A 15,137-nucleotide genomic window follows, 5' to 3' on the forward strand; every position below is an offset into this window, starting at 1 on the left:
ATTATCACAGGGTATCCCTATGAAAAGTGACAATTACCTGTGATCAGTGGGGCTTGAACTTTTTTCCCCCAATACTTTTTTAACCGCTATGGGCTGTACTTTTGCCTCACAGTTTTAGGCAACAGCCTTCTGCAAAAGTTTTGTGCAAGGCGTGAGGTTTAACAGGCCCTGATTCAGCAGCGATTTTAATGGTTAATATAATTTCCCCCATTTAGTCCCAGAGGTCTGAGACCATAGAAATATTTTTTTTTCCACTGAAAGATGTTACATGAGCAGGGGAAATCACGAAGTTTGGTTAGGTTCTGCTGTCTCATGCATATGTGCTTGCTGGCTGCTGGACTGAATGGAAAAGTTCTAGGCCCTCCCTGCCTCTTGTTTGGGGAGGGTTCAAAGAAGATTTTTTCCTTTGTCCCATGAGTGATTTAAAAAACCCAAAAAACATTAGGGACATTTCTGCTCCTGATTACTCCTTCTCTGACAGCTTGGCACATGGTTTCCAAAGCAGCTAAAAGAAAACGGGAAGACAGGAACCTATACAGACAATGTGATGATATAAACTTTGTTTCTCTAGGAAATTGGGATAAAAAGCTGTCTTAGTAACAGAGTAAACCTTGGGAATATGATTAAAGTCTCCAGACTTAAAGTTGGCTCAGATATGGAAAGGAATGGATCTCCCATGTGCTGATTATTTTTAAAATGCTCACAAGCTCCCATTCAGTTTTATGATTATTTTGTGTCTTGCTCCTAGAACTGAAAGATTGATGCTGAGGTCTTTATATGTATCTGTTGTGTAGTACAGGTCCCTTAGGTCATCATAATGGAGACACTATGAGTTAGTTACCTTTGTTATGGTATCTCAGTGCTACCCCAGCTACTGTAGGGATTACACCTATTATTTCTCTGAATGATGGGGTCTGCATCTCAGCAGTACTAGTTGTGCTTGAGTGAATGTGTCTGACAGCAATTTGTCTTAATTGACTGTTAGATATGATGTGCTAATAAAAATTATTAGAAAAATCCAGATAGGAAAAAAAAAGTTCCCTGATCCAACTAGACTGGTGAGAGAATAGCAAAGGGCAGAAAAACATAGCTGCCTTTGCATGGCAGAGTGCAGGACTGTCCTTCCCTCTGTCCTTCCATGTCTCTGGCACTGGATGAGCACTTTTGAGCCTTTTTTATTGGGTAGGAACTGAAAAGGGCAGTACCAAATAACTTGCTGTCTTTTATAAAACCATGTCCTCATGAAAAGTTTTATCTAAATAAACTGTGTGGAGAAATCTCAAGCTGCAATCTATTTATCTTTCTTTTTTTTCAAGCCTATTGCTGGAAACTTTTCAAGATTTCTTCCCCAGAGACTTCCAGGCCTCATAACAGGTGCAGCCTGGGGGACAGTGGTGGCAATCCATGGATCCTCTTGGGAGTAATTACTCTTCTTTTCCAGTTCCCCTTGTCTGATGCACCTCTGGTAGCAATTCTGCCAGGAGCTGTGCACATACGTTAACTTTAATCCATTCAGTAGAGGGAGTGAGTTGCTGAAATTTGAGTTAGCCACTCTATCTTGTATTTGCATGTGGGATCTGAAATACTTAATTCTTTGCTGTCTGCTTAACCCATGGGGGGGTGTATGGGTTTCAGCTGAGCTGGCTAAACTCTGATGTAATGACACAATCACAGCAGCAACAACAGCAATGTAATTAACAGAGTCGTTGTGTCAATCCTCTTAAACACTGCCTTGCACGATCCATCTCAGGAATGGGTGATCTTTCTCTACATCTGTGTAGTTCCCTTGCCTCTCTGCTGGACATTATTAGCAGCAGTGCTGGCTAGTGCACAGTTGGAGGGACATGTGGTTCTATTTTGTAATGAATCTTCCTCTCCTGTGTCCATGGAGTTCTGGTACCATAGCACTGTAGGCATCAGCTGCCACTTGTTTTCTAAGGAAGAAAGGAGGAACTGATCTAAGGAAGGGTAGGGATATGGTGCACAGCAGCATGTAAGGAATCGTGCCTCCCAGACTTCGTGTGTCTCTTCAAAAACAGGATGTTACACAAAAACTTGATGTGAATTTGTCATATGGATCTTCTTATAGTGTAAAAACAACATGCAGCCCTATTCCCCAGCATCAGAAAGGCTTTTTCTCAACAAAATCTGTAGAATCTGGAGTGGCCAGGGTGGGAAGGTGTGGGTCATGGCAGCTACCATGGGTCATGTCCCATCCCAGAGAGCAGAGGGAAGAATGGCAGGACCCCTGCCCAGCTAAGGGATGCCTCATGAGAAACAATTTGGGTGTTCTTCAGATTACTCGGCTGGGTGGTGGTGGGGAAAGGGAGAGCAGTGAAAGCTTTCACACAGTCCTTGCAGCAGATCAGCAGAGAAGCCAAAGTCAGCTGTATGCACTAAAATGATGTCTGTGGTGTAAAACACATTGTGAGAAGTCGGGATAGTACTGACTAATACTTTGGAGATGGACATGAAGAGGCAACCAGTCTCAAACTGGTGGCTAAAATTTGACCTATTTGACTTCTTCTGTGTTATCTCAATTATTTCATTAGAAGTTTTGAACTAAGAAACACCGTGGGATGCAAAAATCTGCTTCAAACGTTCCATTCTGAGAATGCTAATTGAGTGTTAAATATTTATGGCAGAACTGGGACTTGTACTGGTGAATGCACTCTCTCCAGTGGTGAGCCTGGCTTGCTGGAGACCTTATTCTGCAAATAGCCCCACTGCAGTGAAGAGGGTGGAAAGGAAGGGGAGGAAACCAAGTAGACTTTTGTGATTTTTATAGAGGTCTTACTCCTCCATAGGCAACACTTTCAGTGTGGAGCCACAGGAACTGGGGAGGAGAGGACTGTTCTAACAAAACCTGGCACTTAAAGGTCTGCATTCACACCACTTGCAACTGTTCGCCATAAAACAACGCTGCCCCTGCAAAAAGACGAGTCAATAAGGAGTGAAAGACTCTTGCAATTTGTATTTCTTGCTGCTTGCCATTACTGAATCCCGTGTGAGACACTAGGAGGTACATACGCATTTTTTACTTTTACAGCTGATGGAAATAAGATTGTTTTCTCTGCAGGCAAGGCAGAAACGAATCCGTGATCCTATGCTCTGTAGTAGGCGTAGGCCTTGGTGCAATGGATAAAAAGGAGGCCTTATGCCTTAGCCCAGCCGTGGGTCTGCTGTGGGAAGACGTCACATATACCTGTTACTTTAATGCGCACTAGTAATACAGCTTTAAGCCCCCAGCTGAGACTGATGGTCTTCATGGCTCAAGGCACCAGTTAGCTGAGCCCGAGAACCTGCCTTGCAGGGAGTCTTTAGCAGCCCCACGGACCTGTCGGGGACAGGTCTGGTGGGTGTGCGGGAACAGGAGCTGCTCCGCCAGCTGCCCCTTTGGAGAGTACACTCAGGTGCAGTCGTCGCTCACCTTGGTCCAGGTGGCAGAACAAGCTGCTGCTTAAGCCCGCAGAGCCCATCCCCTGCACTGAGGAGCTCCCCGAGAACCACGTTTCCTCTCTCTGCTGCCAGGGCCGAGTCGTACCGTGCAAGGCACGGACTGCCCGCGGCTGCCGCTGCCCTCACTGCTGCGAGGCCGCCTCTCCCTGCCCGGGCTGCTCGCGGGGGTCCCGGCGCAGCCGAGCAACCCCGCTTACCCTCGTTCGCCGCCAGTGGCCGGCCCGGGCTGGGGCGGGCTGGGGCGCACCGGGAAGCGGGGCGGCTCCGACGCTCCTGCCGCCTCGGCCCCGCCTCTCTCGGCCCCGCACTCCGGCGGGGCGGGGGGCGGCGCCGGTTGCCGGGGCGAAGGCGCCAGCTGTGGCGGTGGGCGCTGGGCTGCTACCCCGCAGGCAGGCACTGCGGCGGCGGCCGATGGCGGCAAGGTCAGTGGCTCCCCGCTTCTCGCCGGCGGGGCTCGCTCTTTGGCCTGCTCCCCTGATGCGGTGGGCGATGCACGCGTGCGGTGGATCCAGCGGCGGGGGCGCCTCTCCCTCCTCCTCTTCCCGGCGGGGACCGGGGCCGCCGCGAGCGCGGATGTCCCCCGCCACGCCTCTCTCTTTTCCTTTCTTCCCGCCCGGCCGAGGGGGAGACGCGGGTTTCGTAAGCGCTTGTCCTGGACGGCCCCGCAGCGCTCGGCTGTCTGCGGGCAGAGCAGGGCTGCGCTGCTGCCGCGGGTGCTGCGGTGGCGATGCGCGGTGCAGGTGACCGACCGAACAGCACTCGGGGCCGCCTGCTGCCCGCCGCGTCCCGGGAGGGTGCCGGGGCACTCACGGTACTTCGGAACCCGGCGGGGTCGTGCCTGCATCTCGCCAGCGCTGTTCCAAGCGGAGAAGGGTTATCCGTGTGCTTCGCGAGCAAGTAAATCCAGATAACTTAGAGACGGGGTTTGATGGGGTTCTTTGTTTCTCTGGGAGGTTTGGTGATGGTTTTGCGTTGGTTTTTTTTTTGTTGTTGTTGTTTACTTTTTGCTCGTTTTGTATTTTGGTTGATTTTTTTCCGCTCTCTTCCTTATGCCAGCAGTTAGCGGAGAAGATACGTAGTTAGTCGCGTGCTTTCATTAAGTGTCAGACATCTCGCTGGGCTTTTTAGAAAACGGCTTAAAATCATTTCTTTAGCCAGCGAGAAGGAGAGGCGTGAAGCCCCCTGCCCAGGTAGGATCCCCGCTCTGCAGACCAGCAGCGGTCAGAGTTCCTGACGGCGTTAGGTGCTGTCTCCTGGCTGAGGTCGAGGTGCCAGAAATGTGATTTACGGACCCTGGCGACATCCGTCACCTGAGCGCTTTGTTCCGACACGCCGTCCGGCGGAGGGACTTCTCCGGGGACAGCTCTGCCTCTCCTGAAATGTGAATACGTATAGGATATGTACACCAGGCTGCTAGCCAGGGAGGCATTAAGAGTGTGTGTGTAATAGGTGTCTTAAAACATTTTTTAAAAAGCAAACAGGCTTTTGATAAGGTCCCTTTAATTAAACTGTAAACAAACCACTCTTCTTGTTTCCTCACTAAAACTCTTCCTCACCAGTATGGCCCATGGTTTGGTTTTGTTTGCTATTTTTTTTTTAGTGGTAACGTTTCAGAGAACTTTTGATAGAGATATGCTTGGCTTTTGTGTCTGATTGAGACTGTTGAAAAGTATTTAACCTTCCAACTTATGATGTCTATGAAGCTTCTGTTTTCAGCCTTTCTGTACCTAGGGTGGGGTTATAGGCTTGTTTGAAATGCCCACCGAGTGTAATGTAAAGCCTATGGGATGATAGTAATAGTAATCAAGGGAAAAAACCCCACACTGCTGAAAACACTATTCTTCACTATGTAGCAGTATGCGACTGCATTTCAGGTTAGTAATTGACTGAAAGGTGAAACATAAAAGTAGCACCGGCTGAGGTGTGCAAAGCGGGGACAGCCTTGTGCTGTTACTCGCTGTGGCGCTGGTGTGCTTGGGCAGTTGGGATGGAGCTCTATGGAATCCTGCCATGCACATGCTTCTGTTGGCAGTACAGTTAAAAAGCCTAAACCTCTGGTTCAAAGCTGTGAATGTCTGTCAGAGGGTTTGGGCAGCTGACCATGTATGCAAAGATAAAGGCAAATGATGTTTGTTTTCTGCTGCTTGTCTGGAGGGAGGAAAGTTGGTTGGGCTACACCTGAGGGAAATTTTATATGCATGTTGTCTACTGGACGATGCTGTGGAATATCCATATCAGAAATGCCAGAGAGACAGTAAATACTCCTTTGGCCCTGTTATAGTGTGTTTAAATTATATGTGCAAATACAGTAACTCTGAGTGTCTCATCCAGAGATATGCTGTGGCTTAGCAGAGTGCTCGTGGAATGGGCAGGTAAATGCTTCTGGGCGCTGGTCACTCTTCCCCAAATGACTCACTTGGGCCTTCAGCTTTGCCAGAATACATGGATGTGTTTTTATCATATCTGTGGCTCGCTCCAGTTCAGGGTTCTCACCTTGACGCTTTGATGAACTGGATCAGAAGCTCCATCAGCCGCAGTCTAGCTGACAGAGGCTTCAGCACAGTTTTAACTTCAGTTATGTGAGTTTTCCTGGTGAAATTAGAGAGGGATACTCACAAGCAAGCTTGCATGTGAAGGTTTTAAGCTCAGGGCTGCCTCTCACAAGCTTTCCAGGGTGTGAACTACACGTGTTTTTTACTTGCATGGGGCTGAGAACAAATGCGGTGTTGTGTGTGGGTTCTGTACAGAAGAGCTTACCATGTTTGGGACCAATGGTTCTTGGGAGCAGAGGCGCTTCTCTGCTGGAGGTTTATGGAGGATTAGTTTATGCTTGGCACCTAAAGTCTTGCTGGAAGCTAATGAAACTTTTACTCCTAAATGCTCAAGCCATTCTTTCAAGCAGAATTTAGTTTTCTAAGTAAGTGAAATATTTTTCAGACTGTGACCCCAGTCAGTTGATGGTGCTTAGAAGATTAGAGGATATGGATCTAGAGGTGTATGTGGACCTAGATGATGCCCTGATCAGTTGATGTGACTCTATCAAAGACCCGGTGATTTATAGCTTTAACCACAGGGCTCTTGACTTTGGGATCTGGCCTAAGACTCCAGCCTTTTTAAAAAGAGTTCTTACATTGCCTTTTTTGTACCTGTGTTTGTCAGCCAGCTCTGCAGCCCTTCTGTACATCAAGATATTCAGGCAAGTAATTTCACTGACTTGAGCGTGGTTATTCAGCTAAATAAGTCGTGTGCAATCTGAGTTCAAAGCAGTAGATTTTGGGCGTGAGTGCTTTCTTTTTGTGAAGCATGTGGGAAACCAGTTTCCAGAGCGTGAGGTCTTGGCATGCCTTAAATTCTCTCCTGTTCTTATACTTTGCCTCTATCGGGTGGGCAGGTGGGCTGGAAGTGAGATTGGAGGCTGGTGTTTCCTCCCCTTTACATAAAACAGTTCTAGAGAAATTCCACAGCTGTTTCTGAGTCTGTGTGAAGCTGCAGGCTTGCTTTGTTGATGCTGTTTTCTACTGCTGTACCATTCTCTGCAAAAGGAGCAGAGTCCACAACTGATGTAGCTCTGTAGCATGATCCATGCAACTGAGCACAGTTAGAGGAAACCCTTACAGCTGTCAGCAGTGCAACATCTTCCTATGTCCTGGACTGGCAAGGGCTCAGCATTTGCTGGTATGACCACAGCAGAGCTGCCCCCGGTCTCACAGGTACCCTTGGTGGCCAAGCATGAGAAGCATGGGCTGAGGGATGCTGGGAATAGCAAGGAGAAGGGTGCTGAAGTCTCTGGGATGAGTTCATTTCCAGATTTGGTGCTTGTGAGGGAGAGAGTAGCTCCAGCTGCTTTCATACTTAGAGCTGAGTAATAGTCCTTTAGCCTTGGCAAGGGATTTCACCCCTTACAGATGCAAATCCCCTTGCCCTGTCCTATCTTGCTACTGCAGAAATTCCTCCTCCAGAGTAACCCCCAAATGTAAATGAATTTGCAGTTTGCCCCTTCCTGCTCCAGATGCGAAACAGCTGGGCAATTACAGAGCTGAACTGCAGTGTGTGCTGTGCAGCTCCCAGGCTTGACTGAGCAAGGTGTTTCTGGACCATAGCAGAACATGGAAACACCACTAATCAAACACATCATAGTTTTTGTCTAGTTTTATTTTATTTCATTTTAACTTAGTTTTCCCAGGAAATGAGCACTTTTGTCTCCCTTTTGGCCCGTTTCAACCAGGTTGCACCAATGATTGAGAGTCGGAAAGATCTCTAATTTCCCACTTGTGTTTGTTAAGATTGGTGGCTGGCTGGGAAATCTTAAAGGCAGTGCTCTCTCTGACAAAAACTAGACTGTTTACAGCTATTCTCTGATCTGCCTAGTATCAGCTGCCTAGCCAGGCGTTGCATGTGTGGTAGTCAAACAAACAGCACCTCTGTAGCTCTGACCAATTTGCTGGGTGTTCATGGTCTCCAGAGTAGGGGTAGCTGTGAGATAACATCAGAGGAGTTGCAGTGGCTGCAGCAGAGGGGCAGGAGGGCAGAGGGCACATCTCCCATAGATGGATGCCATTTGTTACTCTTTCTTGCAGCATGGCTACCCTTTTTGTCAAGCTAAAGTCACTTGAGATTTAGAAAGGCTTGCAGGCTGACAGCAATAGCTGCTTTCTTTGACCTCCAGGACACCTTGGGCTGAACAGAGGTGAGCATCAGAGCAGATGGGAATGTACATCCTGGGTAGGACTTATGCACAAACTTGCACATGTACAATGACAGCATGATAATCTGGGTGTTCACCAGCATCATCCTGTGGAATTTAATAATAATTTGACACTGATCATACTCAGTGCCATGTGTTTTTCCCAAAATAGCTTCTGTAAGTGAATACAGCCCCTGATTCCCATACAACCCCCTCCTCATAGTTAACTTTAGGCAGGTTTTCACTTGGGCTGATGTGGTGCCGTAAGATGTCAGGGACATGGGTCTGTGTTGCTAAGCATCCCAGTATAGATGCAGCTGGTCTGGCATGGGTGTCTTGGGTGGTCTGCATCGAAAATCTGGGCAATGTTGTACTAAGAAAGCAGACTTGACCTTACCCAGGCCTTGTCTTTGCTAGACCGTGTAGCTGTGCTGGATGCAGCGGGCACATTTCTTGCAGACCTGGACTGAAGGAGAAGACAAGCATTGACATTAGAAACTGGAGTGTCAGAGGTGTTAAAAAGAGCATTTGTGGGATGCACATGCAATTCTTCAGCCAGTCTGTGCTTTGATACTCTCTTTGTTGCTGCTCGTGTTCAGATAATATATGCCTGTTTTCCTGGGGCATAGATCACTAGTGTCACTCTAATGTCAAAATATTACGTGACACTTTAGAGGGCCAAGGTGAGTCTCAAACACCCATATGACATTCCTGCTCAGACAGCCTGTTGTCTTAGTTTGAGGGAAAACCAAATGTTTACCAAAAACCAGAGGAGAGGATTCCTCCTCAATAATCATGTCACTCCTTATTAAATTTAAGAGAAAGGAACTTTAATTAGAAAATGGATATAAGAAGCATAACTGTTCTTAACTACTATATATATATGTAGATATAGATATAACTGTAAACAGACCAGAGCAAACTACTCCCCCAGCACCAAATGTAAAAACAGAAGAGAACAACCCCCAAACGGTAGGTTCCTTCTGGAGCAGTTATATTTATGGACAGTGTCAGTGTCACCCCTCAGCTGGCTGTGAGGTGAATTCTCGGTCTTTTCCCAGTGAGGCACAGACAAGAGGGGACACTCATGTGGGGACTCCCCCTCTCCCCCTCCCTCCCCCTCTCAACCTCCCCCTCCCTTCCCCCCTCAACCTCCCCCCCTTTTGTCCTCAGTCCTGGCACTCCAAGCACAAACCTTTGTGTTGGTAGGGTGAGAAAAATTCTCTGAGGGACTCCCCAACACCACCTGCCTGCGTTTGAACCTTTAACACCTGTGATGCAGCTAAAACCAGACATATCTGTTAAGGTGAGATGAAGGGAGGAACTATGAAGCTGGGCCTATCATGGGTTATGGAGGATGTGGAATACCAAGTCATGCCAACCAGGCAAAAGGGGATATTCTTCCCTCTCCCCACACACAAACTCTGCCTGGGAACCTCTGGCATTTAAGTGTGAGTCTCTGCATTATCAGAGAAGTGTCACTTAGTGAAGGAGAATATCTCTTGCTTCCTTTCATCTCTATGGGCACCAACTCAGACCACTGGCATGGTAGATGACTGTGGTAGGTAAGAATGGACTCTTGGGCTTGGAGAAGACATCCTGTGCAGATCTCTGCTCCGATGGTGCCAGTCCCCCAGGCTGTCGTGTCAGAAATCCTGAAGCAGGCAATTGTGGGGTAAACTGCTGCAGTATCATCTGTGCCTGTTTTGTATTGTACAAATATTTGTATTTGTATGTATTATGCTAACTAGATATTTTTTGTTATGGTGCAGTGCTTTCTCTGCTAGCTTTTAAAGTGAAGTGAGCAGGCTGCATACCAGGAGGGCAGCATTGCAATGCTTTCATTCCCACAATGGACTTTTCCATGGCAGAGTTTTCCCAGAAAATGTGCACTGGAATTTGATGGTGTGGTCTGAGAGCCTGGGACACTGCTTGCACCTCAGGGACTTGATAGGTCCAGGTTTTGCAGGGTCCTCTCCCTGAAGATGGGGAAAGATGGAAGTGAAGCTTGTTTAGGAACAAAAGAGCATGTAAAAGCTTGTGGTAGTAGCTGCCAGCACCTGTTAGACAAGGTAAAAAAGGAAAGTTGGATGTGTGTTAGCAAGTGAGGGCATACAAAGGCAAGTAAGACTTTAAAAAGCATGAAGCATGCATAGGGAGCATGCTGTCAAGATGCACTGCCTCTTGTCAGCTAACACCATCTGCAAATAAAACAAGTTAGATTGTTGCTATTGTAGCTGCTTACCCTCGTGAAGCAGGGTGAACCCCAGTCTTGTCTGATGCTGAGAAATGTGTTGGCAATTTGCCTGAAGTCCAGGGTGTGCAGGGTAATTTACTTAATTAAAAGACCCAATATAACAATTATCATCCAGGATGAACACATGTAACTGTAGTATTTGCTTGCAGTTGTATTTTATGTGACACACTGCCTGAAGTTGCTTGCTGACTGCATTCACCAACAAACATAACCTGGAGATGATGGGCTTCTTCCCTGACCTGAAGTTAGCAGCAATAATTAAGCAAGCAACTTAATGTGGCAGTAGGAGGGATCTGGTAGCTTGGGCAGAAAGCTGTTAGTGGGGTCATTTGGGATCCAGGCCTCGAAAGCTTTCCTTCTAACCTTGGACAAAGCATATCAGGTGCTTAGTGCTCCTGTTATTAAAATCTGATTCTTGGCAATTCATTTCAGAGTAGTTGATTGATGTTCATCTTGTTTTCCTCCTCCAAAATAACTTAAAAGTCACCAAATGTTTGTGCATTGGAATTGAAGTTTAAATATAAAGCCTCCCTCTCTTCTCCCTGCTCTTTACCTCAAATAAAGGTAGAAGAAAGGGAGTTTTGTTCACAGCCATCTGCTGAAAGCATCAGTCATGTCGGGATCAGAGTCTGCCACTTTTTCCACGTTATTAATGATGAAAAGATATAAACTTATGAATGCATAATTGTGTTGGATTTAAATTGCTTACAAAATAATGACATCAGGCAAACAATGCCATTACAAAATCAGGTGCACAAAAGCAATGAAGTGCCAGGACTAACGTTGCAGAACTCCCCTTTGCATGTGCATTATGATACAATCTTTAATTCTGTAATTGCATCATTTTTCTCCTACACAGTGTCTCTCTTTCACTTATATAGGTAATTGCTGCATAATTAATTTTCTCTTCCCCACACTTACTTTCTGCGTGTGTCTCCACATCTATTTATTTTACACCCCACCCCTACCTTGAACCAAACAGTACTGCTTATTCTGCTTCTTCAGGAGGGGACATTCAGGTACAAGTACTGTTTTGGTTTTCATAGCTGAGGAATGGAGTCAAAGAGCAAATAAACCTGGAATTTTGGCTGTCTCAAAGAGATATTTGGGGGTGGTTTTATTTTTCACTTGTCCCAGAGTACATGACATGATGCAGCAGTTCATCTTCTGGAAGCACAAGGACAACTGGCCTCAGCTGTTAGTGTCTGCACGCCTGTAGAGTAGCCCTAAATTCCTTCGCTTTGCAGAGGGTGGGGACCAGAGCTCTGGTGTTTCCCAAGTCCTGTCTGACTTGCCTGTATCTGTCCTACTCTTCCCCCTGTGGCAACTCAGTTTCTCATCCTCTTAAACTCCACTGTCTCTGCCCTTCCCTTCTCTTCCAGTGCTTCCCTAAGAATGCCATCTGCTTCTCTCCCATGTTTTTGGGTATCATTGATGTAGCCTGTTACTTCTGGTGCCACCTATCAATTTCCAGAGGTTCTAGATCTAGATACCTTGGCAGAGTTGTATAGAATCTTGATTCCACTTTAGATCTGCAATATTCACTTGTTCAAACTCTAGTAAAGACCAGCCCAATAGCTTTCAATGAAGCATTTTAGAAGATTTGTCCTACTTTTAGACCAGAGTCATTAGTGTGGGCATCCTCTGAGATCAAACAATGGGTAAATGGCTGTTTTAGGCTAACTCTATATAAATAGTATTTATCTAAAGAATATGCTGTGTTCTGCCCTGTTTCTCAGTGTTTTGTTGTATGCAGTCTTGCTTGATCTCAGCTTCTATGGGGTTGAATATGGTAGTGAAATTACATCAGTTCATACTGAGGAACACTGGTTGCTCGTGCTTTTTTATTTTCTGGAAGTGAATAACAACATGGTAGTGCAAGAAAGTGTGCAAGTTTTAGAGACCGGGCTTCCAGCTGAAATGCAGATTGGCGCAACTTGGCCACTTTCCAGAGAAGTTATCTCTGTAGTCCCAGCAAGTTGTTAGATGTCTCTATGTCTGTCTTCTGACTAATTTACAGGGAGTTTCTTCCTACAGCTTTATTCAGAGTTTCTTCCTACATCTTTATTCAGAGGAGGGTAGTGGTGGTTAATATAAACCTCATGCAGTGGCAAGAGAGGGTGAAGTAGACATTTGTGGTTGTGTTCAAATGAGCATAAAAATTGGCTTTATGTGCTTTGGACATTTTTGTTTCATCAAACTAGATGAGGAAAAGTGGACGTACCAGCAAAGAAAAGATGGTTGCCAACAAAATCTGGTTTGGAACAGACCAGGCTGGTCTGCAGTGAAACAGTTGGGATGACAGTGATTTAAAAGTCAGACTTGTGTTCTTGGGAGTTTGTGATGTAAATCGTGGCCATGATTGCTATAAATCATGTCAAACTAGATTCATAAAATAGTGTCACATCTTAAAAAGATTCAGATGACTCAACAGATTGTGCACCCTTACAAAATAATTAATAAGCCAGATGCTAAAAACTGGCACCAACATGTTTTTCTCCTTGCATTGCCACTGTGTGTAAGTCCAAGAGCTAGTATTTGGTTCTTGAACTTCACACATTTGAAAAGGAGAGACCATTAAAAGAAGAACGGGGCTGGTCTTCTGCTCTTGTCTGAAGATACTTGGAGATCCAAGGACATTGTCTAGTCTGTGGAAGGTTACTGGGAGAAATGCCTTGTATCAGTGTAGAGATCTACACATCTTACAGTGGGAGGGAAAAGGTTTTTTGGGAGAAAAAACAACAAACCCGAATCCAGAAAAAGATTGCACATCATTAGCCTAGCCATATCCAGCCTGGAAGGGAGGGGTGAAGCCTGCATGCTTGTGATTTGGTCTGAGCTTGGCTAGGCTTCAGTTAATCCCTGACACAACCATGTTCTCTGTATCTTGTATGTGTGATTTTCTTTTGAAGTAAGGCATGTTTAGGCAGATCTTGAGGCACCATAAATTGCCATCGCTTCCCTAGGAAAGAAGCAGCTACTCTGGGGTGGCCCCCCATGTTAGGTGTGCCCTGCTGGCCTCTTGACCCCTGGTCTGCCTACCCCTCTTCCCTTCCTCACAGCATCTGTGGTCAGACACTGAGAGGTGGGGACAGGGCTTGGAAAAAGCTGGCTCAGCAGAGGGAGAGGGAGAGCCAGCTGATGCCACTATTAATGTTCTTTCAAAATTGATGAATGAGATGATTATCAAATTGCAGAGGGAAGTGAAACTTAACAGAAGCCATGTTTTAATTGTATTCTGGATTGTTTTCAGCAGCCACCTTCTGAGGTGCAAGACAGAGCATTTTTGTGGGGATGTTGACGTAGGCTGCAAAATGTATTGTTTTTAAAGGAAGAAAAAGAAAAAGATGGGGCCAGTTTGTTTTCCACACTCAAGTGCTTTCTGTCTTCTTCAGTTGTACTGTGTAATATCATGCTGTGTCTAGACAGTAAATCAGATCTGAAATACTGCCCCGATGCAGCTAGCAGAAAAAGTCTCCAGTAAGGTGTCAAGGTGCCCGAGCCTATGAGGAGTACCTAGGTTCTGGACATGTAATTTCCCCTGTGTGCCCTTCATCCCCATGGAAAGGAATGAGGTTGCTGAAGCCATCTGGCTTGTGGTGATCAGCAGCAGGGGTCCGTGTATCCTCCATGCCTTCTGGCACTGACACCTGCTTGGCTATAACCTGGGGAAGATCCTTTTTCAGCTGATGTAGCCCTTCTGCTCAGTCTGCAAGTAGCAGTTGCATGCTGCATGAGGTTTTCTTCTGGACAGGTGTTTTGCTTGAGTATGCTTTGTCTGGGATTGGACCAAAACATTTTCCTTCTAAGTTTGGGTTTGTTAAAGCCTGAATTAAAACAAATCTTTCCTGTGGTATTTTTCCATGCTTTTTTTTTATTCTAGGTCTGAGAACTTCGCTCCACAGACTCCTTAACTCAAACATAATTTGTCCTAGTTCTGCATGTTTTGGAAAAGTACACATATAGATGTTTAGTAAAGAGGAAAAACCATCAGTCTTTTCTCTTGTGTTCTCCTGCTTTCTCCCAAGTCCAGAGCAGAGAATGGGACACCTTTCAGGAGTGGGCTCTTTAAATTAAAGTCCCGGTCTTGAAGTCCTGGAGTTTTCATCGGACAAGCCTTTTGTTCTGTCAGCTACAGGTGAAGTTGCTTAAAAGAATGTATCTTTGGGGACTTGAAGGGCTGCTATGTTTCAAAAAGCGAATAATTTGGGATGGAGATGGTCTTCTTCCTCAGTGCTTTAGAATTACTATTTTCTCCACCTCTCATACCTCTGTAATGATTTCTGGAGTCCAGTTGGGCTAGGAGAAGCTTCCCCAGTTTCCCCTACTTAAGCATCCTGAGACAGCAGCTGCAGTTCCGGTGGTGAGGTTTAGAAGTAGGTTTGTCTTCCTTTGTTTCCTGCTCTGGAGTTAGTATTTTAAAGGCTGTAACCTAACATTATGGAGAAGAGCACACCAAGGAGATGGACTGCTGTGAGAAGAAAAGCTTCTTCTGTTCTTGCAGGCAGTAAAACAGGCTTGTGAGATGTGTTCGGGATCCCTGTGAGTTACAAAGGCACCTTAGCTGAGCATGTGGTAAGTGAGGAAGATGAGCAGTGAAGGACACAAAATCTTTGTGGTGTTTACTCTAAAAATACCTCTGCCTTTCCAGAAGTGTGCTGTTTGCACACATGCAAACACAGATTTTTACCGTGTAGGTGCTTTTTGTGCTTTGGGCACAGCTGGCAGTGCTTCTAT

At 46.1% G+C, this 15,137-nt stretch overlaps 1 protein-coding gene across 1 annotated transcript in view; it reads left to right on the forward strand.

Moving 5' to 3' along the window:
• The first annotated feature begins 3,780 nt into the window (after positions 1 to 3,780).
• The window catches only part of RNF152 (ring finger protein 152), a 44,940-nt gene continuing 33,583 nt past the window's right edge, over positions 3,781 to 15,137 (forward strand). Inside the window, exon 1 of the mRNA XM_071552991.1 lies at positions 3,781 to 3,881. The gene's annotated coding sequence lies outside the window, so the exon portion shown is untranslated. The remainder of the gene's footprint in view (positions 3,882 to 15,137) is intronic.

This window comes from Pithys albifrons, chromosome 4 (genome assembly GCF_047495875.1).
Source record: "Pithys albifrons albifrons isolate INPA30051 chromosome 4, PitAlb_v1, whole genome shotgun sequence".
NCBI lineage: Eukaryota > Metazoa > Chordata > Aves > Passeriformes > Thamnophilidae > Pithys > Pithys albifrons.